Source organism: Nicotiana tabacum, chromosome 15, assembly GCF_000715075.1.
Source record: "Nicotiana tabacum cultivar K326 chromosome 15, ASM71507v2, whole genome shotgun sequence".
NCBI lineage: Eukaryota > Viridiplantae > Streptophyta > Magnoliopsida > Solanales > Solanaceae > Nicotiana > Nicotiana tabacum.
Window position 1 is genome coordinate 106,623,420 of NC_134094.1, and position 20,036 is coordinate 106,643,455.

Genomic DNA, 20,036 nt, shown 5'->3' on the forward strand with positions numbered 1-20,036 from the left:
CTAACGAGCTTAAGCTGCGGTCTAACCATGGCCTCAAGTCCTCCAGACTAGCCCATCACCAAAACACAGAATACACATCTCTCACGTCATCCCTAAAATCATAAGCCGGCGATACATATCTGATACCGAGCGCTCATGTGCGCATACGAATATGTGGAAGGAATTCAAAAAGTTATGTTTCAAGTTGAATCAATTCTGCACGATAAGGAAATGGGAAGTATATATCCTAAATGTCCTATAGCCTCTCGAAGATAAGTATGGACCTCATCATAACGATCCGCAAGACTCAGCTACACACTTGCTCATAATTTGTAGAACCTATGAACCTAGAGCTCTAATACCACCTTGTCACGACCCAAAATCCAACTAGTCGTGATGGAACCTAACCCAACCCGCTAGGTAAGCCAACTTTCAACTATCCAATTCCAATAACAATTATTAAAGCAATTTAAGTAAATAAAGATCTTAATATTATACATTCCCCAAGAACTGATAGTACAAATCATGAGCTTTTAAGAATAGAATTTACAAAGCTGACATGAAGTAAATACATCTTCTGTTTGAAAAGTACATAAATAGAGTTTTTAAAATCTAAGGCTACCATGAACAAGAGGCAGCTACCATAAGAACCCAGGTACATCTTCAAATCTGGAAACCATCGAGCACAGCAACAATAGTAGCCAACATCTGCACGCAATGTGCAGGAGTGTAGTATCAGTACAACCGACCCCATGTACTGAGTAAGTAAAAAACCTAACCTTAGGTTGAAAGCAGTGACAAGCTTTTACCAAGGTCGGGTCCAAAAACCAGTAGTCCATAACAGTCCATAACCACTTAAAGAAAATAATACAAAAAGTAACTCAGAGATAAAATGCTCAACTAAATCATGATTTAAAAAATAATAATTCTTCCTTTCAAGTACAACAGTGAAAACCCAAATCGTATACCGAAGTTGCCAAAAATATGAATAAGTTTGGAAACAATAATTTTTCCGAAATCCTTTCAATAATAAATAAGATAGTTCATTTTCTTTCCAGGTAACCAGTGTAAAAGAAATGCATCACTATGCCCACCTGTCAATATGTGTGAGAAATCATGAATGATGTGATACTGTACAGCATGAGGAAAATACATCTTTATGCCTGTATGTCATGTGTGCATGTCAATGCGATGCAACTCAGTGATAAAATCATATGCATACTCTCAGAGTATCATTTTACTCAATCCTCCCAGTCACTCAGTCATCACAGTCACTCAGTCCTCACAGTCACTCAGTCCTCCTAATCACTCGGCACTCGCACTCGGCACTCGCACTCAGTAGGTACCTGCGCTCACTGGGGTGTGTACATCCTCCGGAGGGGCTCCTTCAGCCCAAGCGCTATAATCTGCACGGACAACTCACGTGCTGCACGGACAACTCATGTGCTATAATAATATCTGGATCCGCACGGACAACTCACGTGTTGCACGGATAACTCATGTGCTATAATAATATCGGGATCCGCACAGACAACTCACGTGGTATAATAAGTCAATCTGGCCTGCTGCAGCATGCAGCCCGATCCATAATTATCCTCACAATCAGGCCCTCGGCCTCACTCAGTCATCAACCTCTCCAGTCTCTGTCTCATGGGCTCACAATGTCATGAAAATAGCCAAAAAATGATGATATGATGTATCAATAATAACAACAGAGACTGAGATATGATATGTAATGACATGAATATGACTGAGTATGAATTTTCAATTTAAACCAAATAATTCACAGCAATATGACCTCTATGGGTCCCAATAATATAGGCACATAGCCTCAACATGATTTTTTTTAATATGCTTTTCAGCTCAATTTCTTTAACACATAAAATCGCATGAAAAATGCCAAGATTATTTAACTACAAAAATTCCACATAAACAATGATGTCACTATTTCTATAGTGCACGCCCACACGCCCGTCACCTAGCATGTGCGTCACCTCCCAACAATTCACAAAATACATATATTCAGGGTTCATACCCTCAGCTCCAAGATTAGAAGAGTTACTTACCTCGAACAAGCCAAATTCAATGTCGAGCAAGCTAAGCAATGCTCCAGAAATTCTATTTTGCGTGTATTAACTTCCAAACGACTCAAATTTAGTCACAATTAATTTGATTCAGCCCACAAAAATTATAGGAATTTAATTCCATATCAAAATACTAATATTTTCTAAAACTCCGAAATTACGCCCCAAATATCACCCATGGGGACCACGTCTCAGAATCCGACAAAACTCACAAAATACGACAACCCATTGAATTACAAATTCAACCATACTAATTTCACTCAAATCCGACTCCGAATCGGTATTCAAAACTCGAAAATTTCATTTTTTGACATTAAAGAAATTTCCTTGTATTTCTCTTGAAGATTCGATAATCTTACACCTAAAATAAAGATTAATTCATGAAATATAACCACAATGGAGTCAAGAACACTTACCCCAAGTTGTGTGGAAACTTTCCTCTAAAAAATCGCCCAAACAGAGCTCCAAAATGTCCAAAATAAGAAAAATCTCGGAAACCTCATTTTTAACTCTGCCCAGGCATTACCGCACCTGTGGTGCCTGGGCTCGCGCCTGCACATAAGCTTTCGTGGAAAAATTGCGCACCTGCAGACACATCCAGCCTTCCAAAACCTCGCATCTGCGAGCTCGCAGATGCGCATTACCCTTCACACCTGCGACCTCGCAGATGCGGGCAAATTTGTCGCACCTGCGAGCACTGCCCAGTTCCCCTCTTGGCCGCTTCTGCGACTGATTGCGTGCACATGCGGCTTTGCACCTGCGATCAATAGCTTCGTAGGTGAGATCACACCAGTAGGCAGCAGTTCCAGCATTTCCTTAAGTCCGCATTTGATCCGTTAACCATCCGAAACTCACCCGAGACCCCCGGGACCTCAACCAAATATACCAACAAGTCCCATAACATAATACGGACCTACTCGAGGCCTCAAATCACATCAAACAACATTAAAATGACGAATCATACCCCAATTCAAAATCTATGAACTTTGAAACTTCAACTTCCATAACCGATGCCGAAACCTATCAAATTAGGTCCGATTGACCTCAAATTTTGCACGCAAGTCACATTTCACATTACGGACCTATCCCAATTTCCAGAATCACCCCCGGTCAAACTTCCCAAAAAATTCAATTTTCGGCATTTCAAGCCTAATTCTACTACGGACCTCCAAAATATTTTTCGGACATGCTCCTAAGTCCAAAATCACCATATAGAGCTACATGAATCATCAGAATTACATTCCGATGTCGTTTACACATAAGTGAATATCCGGTCAACTTTTCCAACTTAAGTTTTTAATTATGAGACTAAGTGTCTCATTTCATCCCAAAATCCTTCCGGACCCGAACCAACTAACCCGATAAGTCATAAATCAATTGTAAGGCATAAATTAAGTAGTAAATGGGGAAACTGGGTTAAAATACTCAAAATGACACTATATGGTTCGTATGAGATTTCTATTTAGTGAAGGGTACATACTAGCAGCCAAGACATTGGAGGAAGCGAGTTTAACTATCACGAGGATGAAATGAGCCAAATAAATGGCTTGAGGTATCTTATGACCGGTATCATATGAGCGATAAAGGTTAGTATTGTGGATCATCGAAATGTGTCCTATGGCTTCGCACCAAGTGAGGGGAGTCCACTATCAACGATCAGATTGCGGGGTCATGTGTTATATCAATTCTGGCCAGAGATGTATTTATGTGGTATTGAAAAGTTCTCTGAAACTTGTATATGATTAAGAGCTGAGATTTGTATGGGATGATGTTAGGACTTGCAGTATTCCCGCGTCCTTAATAATTCTACATTTCAGTATCAGCGGGGTCATGGAAACAATTGTAGAATAGTCGGGGTGCTACCGTAAGTTCTTTTAATGTACCATTGGTACGAGGTTCCTATAATGGTTATTTCAATTATTTGGAATAGACTCAGTATGAGCAGCCAAACCTGCAGAGGGTTTGTTATCAGTGTGGTTATACTAGGCACATCATGAGAGATTGTCCCAGACTTGGGAGAGGCATATTTCATCAGAATACTTAGGCTACAAGCTCTATTCCAGTTACTACCCCACATGCACAGTCAGTTAGAGATGGAGGAAAGGCAGGTAGAGGGCTCCCTAGAGGGGGAGGCCCAGCCCGTTGATATATTTGATATGGTGTGGCTGAGTACACCACACCAGATGGTGTCGTTACAGGTATGATCTTGATTCGTTATAAAAGAATATTTTTCCTTAATTTGATTCAGTTCTGAATATTGAGGCGAGTCCTCCTATTATGCTCTGCATATGGGTGAGCTTCACAATTTTGTGACCATCTTATATGTTTATCCATGTTGGGAGATTCGATGATGCTAGCTTGTGTCTATCATTTTTATTTTGTACAATATTGAGGACTATAAGTCCAAAAGTGACTTTCTATTACTCTCTACAATGGTTTTTGATATGATTTCGGAATAATTGATTTCAATTTTATGAATTATATGCCCTATTGGTATGGGGGTTCATTATGTGTTATGAAAACTGTTTATGGAATTTATTAAAAAGAAGAAAGAAAGGGAACGGAAAAATTTCAGTTGGCACAATGTGAAAAATACTTGTGATTCGGAGTTGAGGATGAGATACTCATATTTTTATATGATGTGAAATATTTAAACTGGGCTACAAGCAGCGGTGGAAGTTATATAAGGACGAGGTCCTTGTGGTGAAAAATTTATGAGTTTAAATTCTCCCTTTGTGAAATTAAATTTGTACTATAGTATTAATAGGGAGTCATACCGGTTAAGTTTATTTGATAATTTTGTATGTATTTTCTGTGCATATTTATCCATATTCGTACTGTAAATATTGAGTTCTAGCCTACGAGATGAGTGCCCAGGTGGCGTTAAATGTGACTCGTTAATTCAGATAAATAATTATGAGGTCTTCATGCCTCGCGTGTTGCTGTCAATGTTGTGAAAAGTTTGAAATGGGATTTTGGTTTAATATAAGATTAATTGAGGATGCTGGAATTAATTATGAACAGCTATTATGACCATAGATGTGATTATGGGCATACGTATAATGAGTATGTAGGCACGAAATTGCTACTGGAGACTAACACAGTGTGTTAATATGGGAAATTAGGCCTTATGAAATCTGAAGGAAATAGGCCAAACTATGAGTAGGATGTTTCCCTATTATTGTCCTCCATGTATTCGGCGTTTCATGTGTCTATGTTGAAGAAAGTAGTTGGAGACCCGACACTCATTGTTCCGGTTGAGACTATTGAGGTTAATGAGAAATTGACTTATGAAGATATTCCAGTTTCTAATATTGATCGGCAAGTCCGAAAGTTGAGAAATAAAGAATTTCCTCCGTGAAAGTGTTATGGCAAAACCAGCAGGTTGAAGAGGCCACTTGGGAAGCCGAGGAAGAAATGAAGAAGAAGTACCCTCGTTTGTTTGAATAGTCATGTATTTATAAAGTTGTGTTCTACGAAAATGCTAAGAGTTACCTTCTATGAATTATGTATCAACCGTATAGCTGATGTTAAATGTGTTCCTTTTTGGTAGTATACTAATCGTGAGGCCACGATTGGCATTGTCTTAATGTTATGTTGCATCGTTGGTTCATGTATATGTTGTTAGGACTGGTTTTGGTGATTCTCTGGCATGTGGTTAGGCCCAATTGCAGAGGACACTCTGCCGAAATTTCTGAAAAATTTGAGAGTTAGCCAAATTTTGGGGCCTTAAGGAAGTTGAAATGTTGAAAGAATATCTAAGATCTATATGAAGTCAAGAACGATTAAAGATGATGGTTAAGGTGAAATGAGTATAATACTGTACCTATTAATGACTTGTAAAATATTCGAGGACGAATGTTCTTAAGTGGGGGATAATGTAACACCCCGGAAATATTTTGAAGTGTTTTAACACCATTAAGAAGATTGAGGGGTGCTAATTATATTAATTCGGGTATGAACAAGACTGATAATTTGAATGATAACAATTGATCTGGATAATATTTGTATGAGGTGTATTAAGAATGGTTTATTGTCTAAGAAGAGCCCAAAGGCTAAGTCAAGTTTAAAATTATATGATGGGATAAAGTGTCAAGTGGGTTCGCACTAGACCTAATTGCAAATGAGTATAACTCTCAATTTATGAAGGGTTATGTGGTTTATAACCTATAAAATAAAGACCTTTGAGTCTAGTTTCCAACGCATTAAACCGTTCGTCATTTGGATAAGTATACAGAACGTTATGGCCATTTTACTGGACATGTGTCATATGCCTCCCAGATGCGCGGCCGCGCATATTTGAGACTTTCTGCCTCAGGTGCGCGGCCGGATGCGCGGCCACTTGCCCAGGTGTGCAGCCGCGCACGTAGGAGCCCATTAAATAACCCCAAGGATGGGTAGAGAGAGGGGCTAAGTCATTTCTTCAAGACTAGGGCTTTCTCTCCATCACCCATCTGGCCAAGGCTTCTAATACACACCTAAGGTGAGTTTTTAAGTGTGATTTTATGATGATTTCACTTCTCAATCACTAGTTACAACAAGGTTTTGTATTGGATTCCATAGGATTTCTTCAAAATATCAAGAACACCCCAAAAGTTGACTTTCAAGATTTGGTCTTGAAGAGGTAATCTTTCACTCTTTAACCTATAATCATGGATTGTTAGTGAATATATGAGCAAGAAATAAGCATTTGCACTTATTGGATGGTGCTTGGAAGCCATAAATTCTTCGACTAGATTATTTGGTGTTGTAGAGATTTTGTAATGAATTAATTAGTAACAATTGGGTGGATGTGAGTTCATTGATGATTATAACGATGCTAAGAAGGTAGTTATTGGACAAAGGATGTTGTATTATATCTTGTTGGTGGGAATGAGGAATTGTTGGTTGAAGAAAACACCATTACTAGAGGTAGTAAAATGCTATGTTCTCTAGGTGTTTGATAAAATGCCTAAATGACCAAATATCTAGAAATTCGTTTACTAATATTGGTCCAATTGAATTATATTGATGTAGATTGAAGTTGTAAGAGTAGTGGGAGGTTTTAATACCACTAAAGAGCTGAATTAAGAAAGCTCGATTTGTGGTGATCTTATTTCCAAGGGATTTTCAAGGAAATCATCGGGATTTGAGCCGTCCGGAGGTGGCTTCACTCATGAAGATCATTTAAAGACTCAGTTTAGTTTCGCCGAGGTAAGTATCTTGCCTAACCTTGAGTGGGGGAATTACCCCTTAGGCATTGAGTCTTATGTGAAAATTGCGTAATTGAAAACCATGTACGCGAGGTGACGAGTACGTACTTGGTTTAAATGTGCAAATTATATCGGTTGAAATTCGTAGACGCTCTTATGTATTAAATTGGAAAATTATTGGAACTTAGTAAATCCTTGAATTGTCACGCCTTATCCTTGTTTATTGAATTTGTTTTTATATGATGATTTGGTGTGTTTACCACCTTGATGTTTATGTGAATCCCGTGTTTTTTTGTTGAGTTGATATTTTCTGTAGATAATTTCAATATGGATTATTCATTTCAAATAATTTGTTAAATAATTTTAAAATGAGGCATTAATCTATTTGCCAAAATTTTGGATTAAAGAAGGTGTTGTTCCTTGATGAAATACTTTCCAGTTCATGTTGTTGAAATTGGTATTGAGTTATAAGAGCCATAAATCATACTGAGGCAAAGTGTTAAATTGTGAAATATTATTTAGTTGAGTTGTTCACTCCCGATTATTGTGTTAAGATTTTGTGTGCACATTATGGTCGAGCCATGTGCTCCTTATTGTGGAAAACAATGTAGTGTTGATTTCTATGATAAGTTATAATATTTGAGCAATTAATGTGAAATTTTTGGTATGTTGTAATATTTGAGCACTTGAGGTGCAACTTGTGATATATTTTCATATTTGAGCACTTGAGGTGCAACTTGTGACATGTTTTGATATTTGATCACTTGATGTGCAATTTATAATATGTTTTGATATTTGAGCACTTGATGTGCAATTTATAATATGTTTTGATATTTGAGCACTTGAGGTGCATGCTGTGATAATCGGGCACTTGAGGTGCGAATTGCGATATATTGTGATATTGATATGCATGTGGTGGTATAAGGTCGGGTGTTGAAACGCATGCGATGAGATAAGGGGGGCTTGATACGCGTGGCTAGTAGGGAGAACTACTATAAGTCATGCGGTGTGATAAGGGTGGCTAAAACGCGGGATGCTATTTCGGAAAAAGTAATTTTTAAAGAATAATATGTGAAGGCTCCCGTGGTGATATAAGGAAAGATTGTGAATTTATTTATAATTTGGGACTACGAGGAGGTACCTCGGGAGTGCCCTTTTGTTGAAATTTATTTATGATTTGGGACTACGAGGCGGTACCTTGGGAGTGCCTTTGTTGATATTTCTCTATGGTTACACTTGCTTTTGGTTATTTTGTTTTTCCAAAATTTGTAAATTCTTGTATTTTTCGTGATGTATTATTTGACTTAATATTAAGTTTTTTGAATTTCTTGTTGTATTGTGTTGACCTTGAAGTTTTCATACGAGACTTTGAGGATTTGTATTTCTGGGTGGTACTTGTTTTTGATGATTGAGTTGTTTTAAATAAAAGATCATTTCTAGTATGTTTTAATTTAATAAATTTTGTATCCAAATCAGTAGCTTATATGATGCTTTATTTTAATTGAAATGTCATTTTTCTTCACTCAAACGATTTCTAAAATAAACTTAATTCTTTGTTGATTTCTTACATGATTTAAAGATTTTAACCTTACTTTATTGAAAATAAATTGATCCTACGGATCTTATATACATTGATATTTTGGTACGTGAGTTGTCCGTGCGGTTATGAAAATAATATGGGCATGAGGTTCCGGGGAAAATATGATGATTTTATTATTGACACGTGAGTTGTCCGTGTGGTTGTGATAGAAATATGGGCACGAGGTGCCGTGAAAAATATGAAAGTGGGCTGAGACACGTAATTTTTATGATTGTGAAATGAGGTGTCACATGGTGACTTTTACTTGAAAATATATTTATTTGAAAAAAGTATATTCGAAAGATATTTATTCAAAAGAAGTATATTCGAAAGATATTTATCTTAAAGAATAATATGTGAAGGATTTATATTTGAAGAACTTGATTAATTGGTTGTACTTGTGTTTCTTATTCGTCTGAGCAATAATTATGATGTTTTTGTTGCCTTGCTGTTATATCACTGGTTAATTTTGTTGTTATCATTGCTAGTTATTTTCCAGTACTATTGTATACTGCTATATTGCACAGGTTATTTGACTAGTGAGTGTCTTGACTGTACCTCGTCACTACTCCACCGAGGTTAGTCTTGATACTTACTGGGTACCGACTGTGGTGTACTCATACTACACTTCTACACATTTTTGTGCAGAGCCAGGTGTTGGAGATATCGGACTCGGGCAGAGTTAGTGTGTTGATCGCAAGGATTCAAGGTAGAGCTGCTTGGTCGTCGCAATCCCTTGGAGTCTTTCCATTTTATTGTACTGTCAACTCTTATTCGAACAGTATTGTATATTCGATCTTTGAGATCATTGCATGTATCCAGTTAGAGTTCGTGACTCAGTATTACCAGCCTTGGGAAGGTGTTATAATTATTTCCGTTGTTGGTTTCGATTATTAAAAAAAAGACTTGAATTGTAATTGTAATTAGCTTACCTAATCTTAGAGACTAAGTGCTATCACGACGCCTGTGGTGGGAGTTCGGGTCATGACACTCTACTTGTTTCCTTATTCCGTATTCACTATTTAACTGTTGAATTCTTACTTGAAATTGCTACTTCTTGGAATATCTTGTTTGCTGAAATTGGCATTGAGTTGCAAAGGTCGTGATTCCTATCGAGGCAAAGTTTTAAGTTGTGAAGTATCATTCTATTGAGTTATTCTTTCTGTTATTATTGTTGAGACTTTTGTGTACATTGTGGTTGAGCCGTTGGCTCTTTATTGTGAAATTTTGTTATTGTTTGGTTTCTCTGGCAAATTGTGATATTGGGCACTTGAGGTGCGATTTGTGATACGTTGTGATATTGATACACATGCGATGGTATAAGGTCTGGGTGTTGAAATGCATGCAGTTAGATAAGGTAGGTTTGATACGTGTGGCTAGTAGGGGAACTACTAGAAGGCATGCGGTGTGATAAGATGGGCTAAAACGCGGGATGCAATTTCGGGAAAAATGGTTTTCAAAAGTAAATGTAAAGGCTCCCGCGGTGATATAAGGAAAGACTATGAGTTCCTTTTATTATTTGGGACTACGAGGTGGTACCTCGGTAGTGGCCCTTGTTGATCTTTCTCTATTTGCTGTATTTGCCTTGGTTGTTTGTCTCCTTAATATGTTAATCCTTGTTTCCTTCTATGTTGTATTAACTGCCTTGATTCTGTGTCGTTAACTTTTGGTAAATTCCTTATTGTTTCATTTTCATTGTCATTATCATTATATCATTAATCATTATATCATTATATCTTTCATCTTGTTTCTTATTATCTCCAGTAGGGCCTCGACCTGACCTCGTCACTACTCTACCGAGGTTAGGCTTGACACTTACTAGGTACCATTATGGTGTACTCATGCTACACTTCTGCACATCATTTTTTGCAGATCCAGGTACTTCCTATCAGTCCCGACACTAGTGAGTTGTGTTTATTTTGGAGACTTCAAGGTGCACATGCCCGCGTCCGCAGGCCTCAGAGTCCCCTTCTATCCTTCTTTTCTTATTTCATTACCCTATTATAGACAGTGATGTATAGGATTTGTTCAGTACTATTACTTAGATCTTGTGACTTATATTTCACCAGGTTTTGGGAGTTGTACATATTGAGTTATAGATTTTATTTATGTAGTTGCTGAAGTTTTGAGATTCTAAATTATTATTTCCATTATTCCGCATGTTGTTAGGCTTACCTAGTCTTAGAGATTATGTGTCCTTACGATATCCTACAGAGAAAATTTGGGGCCTTGACATATTTGGAGAAAAACATACTCGAATTGGGCAAGTTTTGGAGAAGTATTTCGGGAGATATGAGACTCAACTAGTGTGGGTTGGACTCTTGGGTTATGAATACCAAAGAACAATATTTTGGCAAATTGGTTGAGCTATCGGACTCCGATTGAGTCGGTTTTTGTTTGTGTGAGCTTGTATTGGTTCGGACTTCGCTTGGGTAAGCTTGGATTTGGAATCCAAGGCGGGCCCGACGCTGTCTTTTGTTGACTTTTTGAAAATAAATCTAAAGATCATAGCTTTATTTATTGTAATTAGTTTCTCTTGCATTTTTTGATGTTATTAAGTCATTTTTGGTTAGATTTGAGCCGTGTGGAGGCGAATTTTAGGGGAAAAGCTATTTCTGAGGGTTGAGTTGGCCTAGTTGAGGTAAGTATCTTGCCTAACTTTGTGTGGGAGAAACTGCCCTTTAGGATTTAGGTTGATTGTGCTATTTGTTTAATGTGAAAGCCGTGTACGCAAGGTGACGAGCGGGTACATGGGTTATATGTGGTATTTGACCGATTTAGATTATCTAGACTCTTTTCATGCTTTTAATTGAATTGTCATAACATGTTATATCTCTCATTATTAATCTACTCTTACATGCTCTATTTGACGTTGTTAGCACTTATTCTACCTCTTATATGCTTTAGTTGAAGTTATTGCCTTTCTTATTGTCTTGTTACTTTTTAATTGTTGAATCACTTTTAATTGAAGTTGTTATTTCGCGGAATATCATCTTGTTGAGTTATTGGTGTTGAAGTTGTAATAGTCATTATCACATTGAGGCGGAGTTGTTAATTATTGAGATACCTTTTTGTGATGACCCAAAAATGTCATCTTTAAATTTAATAAGTAATTCTGTGTTCTAAGACCTCAAAAAGTACCATTTACCATTTCTCGACTTGCGTGCACAGTTTGTACAATTTTCCGAAAAGTTTTTATGTGAAAAATAGATTAAAATGTGAAATAGAGCTTTAAAAACTCAACTGAGTTGACTTTAGTCAATATTTTGAGCAAACGGACCCGGAACAGTGTTTTAACAATTCCGGTAGGTCCGTATCGTGATTTGGGACTTGGGTGTATGCACGGAATCGAATTCCGAGGTTCCTAGTTCGAGATATGAAATTTTGAAGAAAACTTAAAAGCTTGAAAGCTTAATGATTTTTAAGAAATTACTGATATTGAATTTATTGACCTCGGGTCCGTATTTTGGTTTCGGAGCCCGGTATAGGTCCACTATAATATTTTTGACTTGTCTACCGAATTTGGTGAGAATCGGAGTTGATTTGACGTGATTCGGACGTCCGGTTATAAAAATATAAGTTTTAAAGTTTTCTTGAATACTTCCTTTGATTTGGTGCTAAATTCGTAATTCTAGGTGTTATTTGAGCGATTTGATCGCGCGAGAAAGTTCGTATGATATTTTTAGACTTGTGTGCATATTTGATTTGGAGCCCCGAGGGCTCGGGTGAGTTTCGCATAGGTCACGGGATATTTTGGACATTGAAAATCTGGTATTTTGCTGCAATAGGTGTTCTGGCATGTCCTTCTTCGCGTTCGCGAAGGTACTCTCGTGAACGCGAAGAGTAAACTGGACAGCTGAATTTTTCTTCTTCGCGAACGCAAAGCGATGGGGGCATTACCCTTCGCGAACGCGACCAGCTCCTCGCGAACGCGTAGTGTTAGGCACACCTAGGGGAGGGTTGATCATTCCTTCATCGCGAACGCGAGCAATGCCTCGCGAAGGCCAGGGGGAAAAGCCTTCGCGAACGCGAAGGAGGACTCGCAAAATCGAAAGCCACGGACTGCTACACATCGCGAATGTGACAGGCCCTTCGCGAACGCGAAGAAGGCCTGACGCATGTGACTTAAAACAGAACCAAAACGGGATTTTTCCCATTTTTCACAAACCCTCAATTATAACTCGGCTTAGGGGCGATTTCAAAGGAGTTTTTCACGATTTCGAACTGGGAAAGTGTTCTTTATTATATAGTGATTGTATTTCATAAATCTAAGCCTATATTCATCATTTATTTCGGATTTAGATGGAAGAAATTGGAATTTTTGTAAAACTTTCCAAAAATGAAATATCTAGATTTGAATGTCCATTTGATATCGGAATTGGATAATTTCTGTATGGTTGGACTCGTCTCGGAATGGGTGTTCGGATTTCGTAAGGTTTTTCGAGATTTGAGACGTGGGTCCTACTGTCGAATATTTTAATGAATTTTGGATTTTTATCCGGAAAATTTATAAATTCATATGGAATTAATTCCTATTATTCATATTGAATATATCTAATTGTTTGTAAATAGATTTGAAGCTTTTGGAGATAAATTTAAAAGGAAAAGTTGTGGTTGAATAATTGATTGGAATTTGCAAAGCGAGGTTTGTGTCGTGGTTAACCTTGACTTGAGGGAATAGAACCCTTAATTTAATTGTTATGTGAATTGCATGTGAACGACGTATAGACTAGGTGACGAGTGTCTATACGTCGTCAAATTAATTGTTTGCCTGCTTACTTGAAAATTCATAAATTAATTATTATAATAATTATTTCTCTCCTATTCTTTGTCAAATATTAATTTTTGAATTCCTACATTAATTGTTACATGTTATTTGAATTATGTGTTTTAATTGTTATTTGACATTTAGCATATTAAATATTAAACTGCTTATTTTCTCCCTGATTTTCATAATAATCTGCTATTTGTCGTTGTTTGTTTCATAATTAAATTATAATTATTGTATGCTTGTTGTCTTATAATTTTATATTAATTGTTGCATTTATTGGGGAAATATCTTCTATAAGAATTGGTAAATGAATATGTTGAAGGAGCGGGTTGCACTCCGCAACAGACTTATGAAAAGTCTATACTGGAGGATTGAGTTGCACGCCACAACAGACTTATAAAAAGTCCATATTGGAGGATCGGCTGCACGCCGCGACGGACTTATGAAAAGTCCATATTGGAGGATCGGGTTGTACGCCGCAACAGACTTATTAAAAAGTCGACATACATATATATATATATATATATATATATATATATATATTGGGGGATCGGGTTGCACGCCGCAACAGATTTGATTAAAGGAATATATTGTGAGAGCGGGTTGCACGCTGCAACAGAATTGAATGTGAATATATTGTGAGAGTGGGTTGCACGCTGCAACAGAATTGATGGAAATGATAATTGGTTATGACTGCTGAGTTGGCTTCAATTATTATAAATGAGTTACGTGATTTATTTCTATTATTGTTGTTGTTACTAATATTGCGTACAGGTAATGTAAGTGACCCGCCTTAGCCTCGTCACTACTTCGTCGAGGTTAGGCTCAGCACTTACCAGTACATAGGGTCGGTTGTACTGATACTACACTCTGCACTTCTTGTGCAGATTTCGGAGTTGGTCCCAGCGGTGTGCCATAGACTTGCTCGGATTTCAGCTATTCAGAGGAGACTTGAGGTATAACTGCATAGCGTCCGCAGTTCTGAAGTCCCCGTCTATTTTACTTTAGCTGTGTGTTTATTTCCAGACAGCTTTATTTTATTCAGACCTTTATTTGTATTTATTCTAGAAGCTCGTGCACTTGTGACACCAATTCTGGGATAGTATTTAGACACAGTTATTTTTTTTATGGATTATTTCACTATGTTACAAACTTTGCTTCCACTTTTGTTTTCTTGATTATTAATAATTTTAAAAAATGGTTTAAAATTTGTTAATATTATTCTAATATTGGCTTGCCTAGCAAGTGAAATGTTAGGCGCCATCACGGTCCGAAGGAGGGAATTTCGGGTCGTGACAGTTGGTATCAGAGCACTAGGTTACATAGGTCTCACGAGTCACGAGCAAGCTTAGTAGAGTCTGAAGGATCGGTACAGAGACGTCTGTACTTATCTCTCAGAGGCTATGAAGTTTAGGAACAATATCACTTCTTTCTTATTTTGTCGTGCGATTTTATTCTATCATCGATGATTGAACCATTCTACTCTTATTCTCTCGCAGATGGTGAGAACACATAATACCTCTACCGATGGACAGGGACCAGAACCCCTGATGGCAACTATGGCCAGGGGTAGAGATTGAGGCCGAGGTCGTGCTAGAGGCCGAGGTAGAGCTCAGTCCAGAGCTCGAGCAGCTGCACCTGTTGTAGAACCTCAAGTGGACCTTCAGGAGGAGGTTCCAGTTCGGAATGTACCAGTTGGACCAGTTCAGGTCCCGAAAGGATTCATAGCCACTCCAGTACTTCAGGATGCTCTAGTCCGTTTGGTAAGTCTTATGGAGGGCGTGGCCCAGAATGGTACATTTCCAGTGGCACTAGCCATCTCACAAGCTGGGGGAGGAGCACAAACTCCCACTACTCCCGCTCCGGAGCAGATGGCTCCCCAGACTCAGGCTCCAGCAGCCCCGCCAGTTGGGGTAGTTCAGCCAGTTGTTGCGGCACAGATCGATGATAGGCCCGCCATGTCTTTTGAGGCCTTATTGAGACTGGATAAGTTTACCAAGCTCTTTCCAGTTCACTTCAGTGGTACACCTTCTGAGGACCCACAGGATTATCTTGAACGCTGCCATGAGGTGCTGCGGAACATGGGTATAGTTGAGACCAATGGGGTCGATTTTGCTGTATTCCAGATGACGGGTCCCGGCAAGAGGTGGTGGAGAGATTATACATTGACCCGACCAGTCGGATCACCTGCACTTACCTAGGAGCAGTTCTCTCAGCTATTTCTGGAGAAGTTCCTCCCTATCACACTGAGAGAGGAATTCCACAAGTAATTTGAGCGTCTACAGTAGGGGAGTATGACTGTTACTCAGTATGAGTCCCGTTTTGTGGATTTGGCCCGTCATGCTCTCCATTTACTACCTATGGAGGGAGAGAGAGTGAGGAGGTTTATTGAGGGACTCACTCACCCTATCAGACTTCAGATGGCCAAGGAAACCGGAAGTGAGATTTCTTTTCAGGCGGCTGCTAATGTCGCAAGGAGGATCGAGATGGTTCTTGCACAGGAGAGAGGGCAGGGGTCCGATAAGAGGCCTCGTCAGTTCGGTGGTTTCAGTGGTGCCTCGTCTGGAGGCAGGGGTAATTTTGGTAGGGGTCATCCTCCCAGACCATTTCATTCAGCACTTCATGTATCTCCCGGTGCTTCAGGGAGTCACGGTCCTATTATGCCTTACTCTGGGCAGCCAGTATTCAGTGCACATTCAGCTCCTATCAGTGCACCACCACTCCAGAATTACTACAGTGGTTATCCGACCCATCTGGGTCAGCTTTAGCTTCAGCAGCCACGACATCAGGATAGGTGTTATGAGTGTGGAAACATTGGCCACCTCAGGAGGTATTGCCCTAGATTGGCGAGTAACAGGTCTCGGCAAGATTCTCGTGCCATCATACCAGCACCGGTTGCTTTACCACCTGCTCAGCCAGCTAGAGGTAGGGGTCAGGCAGCTAGAGGTGGAGGTCAGGCTATTAGAGGGGGAGTCGAGCCATTAGCGATGGAGGTCAGACCGTTAGAGGTGGAGGCCAACCAGTTAGAGGCCGTCCCAGAGACGCAGTTCAGAGTAGTGGGGCCCAACCCCGATTTTATACTTTTCCAGCTAGGCCTGAGGCCGAGTCATCTGATGCTGTGATCACAGTTATTATTCCAGTTTGCCATAGAGATGCTTCAGTTCTATTTGATCCAGGATCTACTTATTCCTATGTGTCCTCCTATTTTGCTTCATATTTGGTTGTGCCTTGTGATTCTCTGAGTGCTTCTATGTGTGTATCTACACCGGTGGGAGACTTTGTTGTAGTACAACATGTCTATCGTTCGTGTGTGGTTACTATTGGTAATCTTGAGACTAGTGTGAATCTTCTACTTCTTGATATGGTAGATTTTGATGTCATCTTGGGTATGGATTGGCTGTCCCCTTATCATGCTATATTGGATTGTCATGCCAAGCTAGTGACCTTAGCTATGCCAGGGTTACCTCGGTTAGAGTGGAAAGGAAATCCTGGTGATTCTGCCAGCAGGGTTATTTCTTATATGAAAGCTCGGCGTATGATATAAAAAAGGTGTCTAGCCTATTTGGCTTATACTCGCGATCCCAGTGCGGATGTCCTTTCTATGGACTCAGTACCGGTTGTTCGTGAATTTCCAGAAGTATTTCCTACAGATTTGTCGGGGATGCCACCCGACAGAGATATTGACTTCTGTATTGATTTGGCTCCGGGCACTCAGCCCATTTCTATTCCACCATACCGTATGGCCCCGCCAGAGTTGAAAGAATTGAAAAAGCAGTTACAAGACTTGCTTGACCAGGGATTCATTAGGCCCAGTGCCTCGCCCTGGGGTGCACCATTATTATTTGTAAAGAAGAAAGATGGCTCTATGCGGATGTATATAGACTATCGGCAGTTGAACAAGGCCACTATCAAAAACAAATATCCGCTGCCAAGAATTGATGACTTATTAATCAGTTTCAGGGTGCCAAGGTATTTTCGAAGATCGATTTGAGGTCTGGTTACCATCAGTTGAAGATTAGGGCCCCTGATGTCCTTAAAATAGCTTTTCAAACTCGTATGGGCATTACGAATTCCTAGTGATATCATTTGGGTTGACAAATGCCCCAGCGGCATTTATGGATTTGATGAATCGGGTGTTCAAGCCTTATTTGGACTCTTTTGTGGTTGTATTCATTGATGATATCTTAATTTACTCCAGCAATCGAGAGGAGCATGAGCAGCATCTTCGAAGTGTGCTTCACACCTTGAAGAATAATCAGTTATATGCCAAATTTTCAAAATGTGAGTTTTGGTTAGACTCAGTTGCCTTTTTGGGACATGTTGTATCGGCAGAAGGCATAAAGGTGGACCCTAAGAAGATTGAGGTTGTTCAGAATTGGCCTAGACCTACTTCAGTTACAGAGATCCGGAGTTTCCTGGGTTTAGCAGGTTATTATCGTCGGTCCGTGAAAGGGTTTTCATCTATAGCAAGCCCATTTAACAGATTGACCAAGAAAGGTGTCCCATTCAGATGGTCAGACGAGTATGAGTTGGGCTTTCAGAAGCTCAAGATCGCTTTGACTACGGCACCAGTGTTGGTATTACCCACAGGTTCAGGATCGTATACGGTATATTGTGATGCATCTCACATTGGGCTTGGTACAATATTAATGCAAGATGGCAAGGTAATTGCATATGCGTTGCGACATATGAAAGTACACGAGAAGAATTATCATGTTCTTGACTTAGAATTGGCAGCCATTGTCCATGCGTTGAAGATTTGGAGGCATTACCTCTACGGTGTCTTGTGTGAGATATTTACTGATCATCGCAGCCTTCAGTATCTGTTCAAAGAAAAAGATCTTAATTTGAGGTAGAGAAGATGGATGGAGTTGTTGAAAGACTATGATATCACCATTTTGTATCACCCCGGAAAGGCCAATGTGGTGGCTGATGCTTTGAGTAGAAAGGATGTGAGTATGGGCAGTCTTGCGTTTATTCCGGTTGGTGAGAGGCCATTAGCTGCAGATGTTCAGACTTTGGCTAATCCGTTCGTGAGGTTAGATGTTTAAGAACCCAGCCGGGTTCTAGCTTGCACAGTCACTCGGTCTTCTTTATATGAGCGCATCAGAGAGAGGCAGTATGATAATCCTCAGTTACTTGTCCTTAAGGACACGGTGCAGCACGGTGATGCAAAACAGGTTGTTGTGGGGAAAGATAGGGTTCTGCGAATGCAGGGTCGTATTTGTGTGCCTAATGTGGATGGGCTTCATGAATTAATTCTTGAAGAAGCACACAGTTCCAGGTATTCTATTCATCTAGGTACCGCCAAAATATATCAAGATTTGCGGCAACATTATTGGTGGAGGAGAATGAAAAAGGATATAGTTGCAAATGTAGCTCGGTGTCTAAATTATCAGCAAGTTAAGTACGAGCATCAGAGACCTGGTGGTTTGCTTCAGAAGTTAGAAATTCCTGAGTGGAAGTGGGAGCGTATCACTATGGATTTTGTTGTTGGGCTCCCACGAACTCAGAGAAAATTTGATGCAGTTTGGGTCATTGTGGACAGATTGACCAAGTCAGCACATTTCATTCCAGTGGCAGTTACCTATTCTTCAGAGAAGTTAGCTGAAATTTACATTCGTGAGATTGTCCGCCTTCACGGTGTGCCCGTGTCTATTATTTCAGATCGAGGTACGCAGTTTACCTCACATTTCTGGAGGTTTGTACAACGTGAGTTAGGCACGCAGGTGGAGTTGAGTACAACATTTCATCCACAGATAGACGGACAGTCAGAGCGCACTAGTCAAATATTGGAAGATATGATTAACGCTTGTGTTATAGACTTTGGAGGTTCTTGGGATCATTTCTTGCCACTTGCGGAGTTTGCTTATAATAATAGCTACCAGTCGAGCATTCAGATGGCTCCATATGAGGCATTATACGGAAGGCGATGCCGATCGCCAGTTGGTTGGTTTGAACTGGGAGAGGCTCGGTTGTTGGGTACCGATTTGGTACAGGATGCCTTGGATAAGGTCAAGATTATTCAGGATCGACTTTGCATAGCTCAGTCTAGGCAAAAGATTTATGCCGACCAAAAAGTTCGTGATATTGCATTCATGGTTGGAGAAAGAATATTGCTTCGGGTTTCACCTATGAAAGGTGCAATGAGGTTCGGAAAGAAGGGCAAGTTAAGCCCTAGATATATCAGACCCTTTGAAATTCTTGAAAGGGTTGGTGAAGTAGCCTAAAGGCTTGCATTACCACCTAGTTTATCAGCGGTTCATCCGGTGTTCCATGTGTCTATGCTCCGAAAATATCATGGTGATCCGTCCCATGTGTTAGATTTCAGCTCAGTCCAATTGGACAAAGAATTGACTTACGAGGAGGAGCCAGTGGCTATTCTAGCCTGGCAGGTCCGACAGTCGAGGTCTAAGAGTTATCCTTCAGTT

General features: G+C 39.6%; 1 protein-coding gene across 1 annotated transcript in view; it reads right to left on the reverse strand.

The window, feature by feature from the left end:
* Nucleotides 1-514: 514 nt before the first annotated feature.
* Nucleotides 515-20,036, reverse strand: part of LOC107778344 (putative carbohydrate esterase At4g34215) — a 36,150-nt gene continuing 16,628 nt past the window's right edge. Inside the window, exon 3 of the mRNA XM_075231852.1 lies at nt 515-687. The gene's annotated coding sequence lies outside the window, so the exon portion shown is untranslated. The remainder of the gene's footprint in view (nt 688-20,036) is intronic.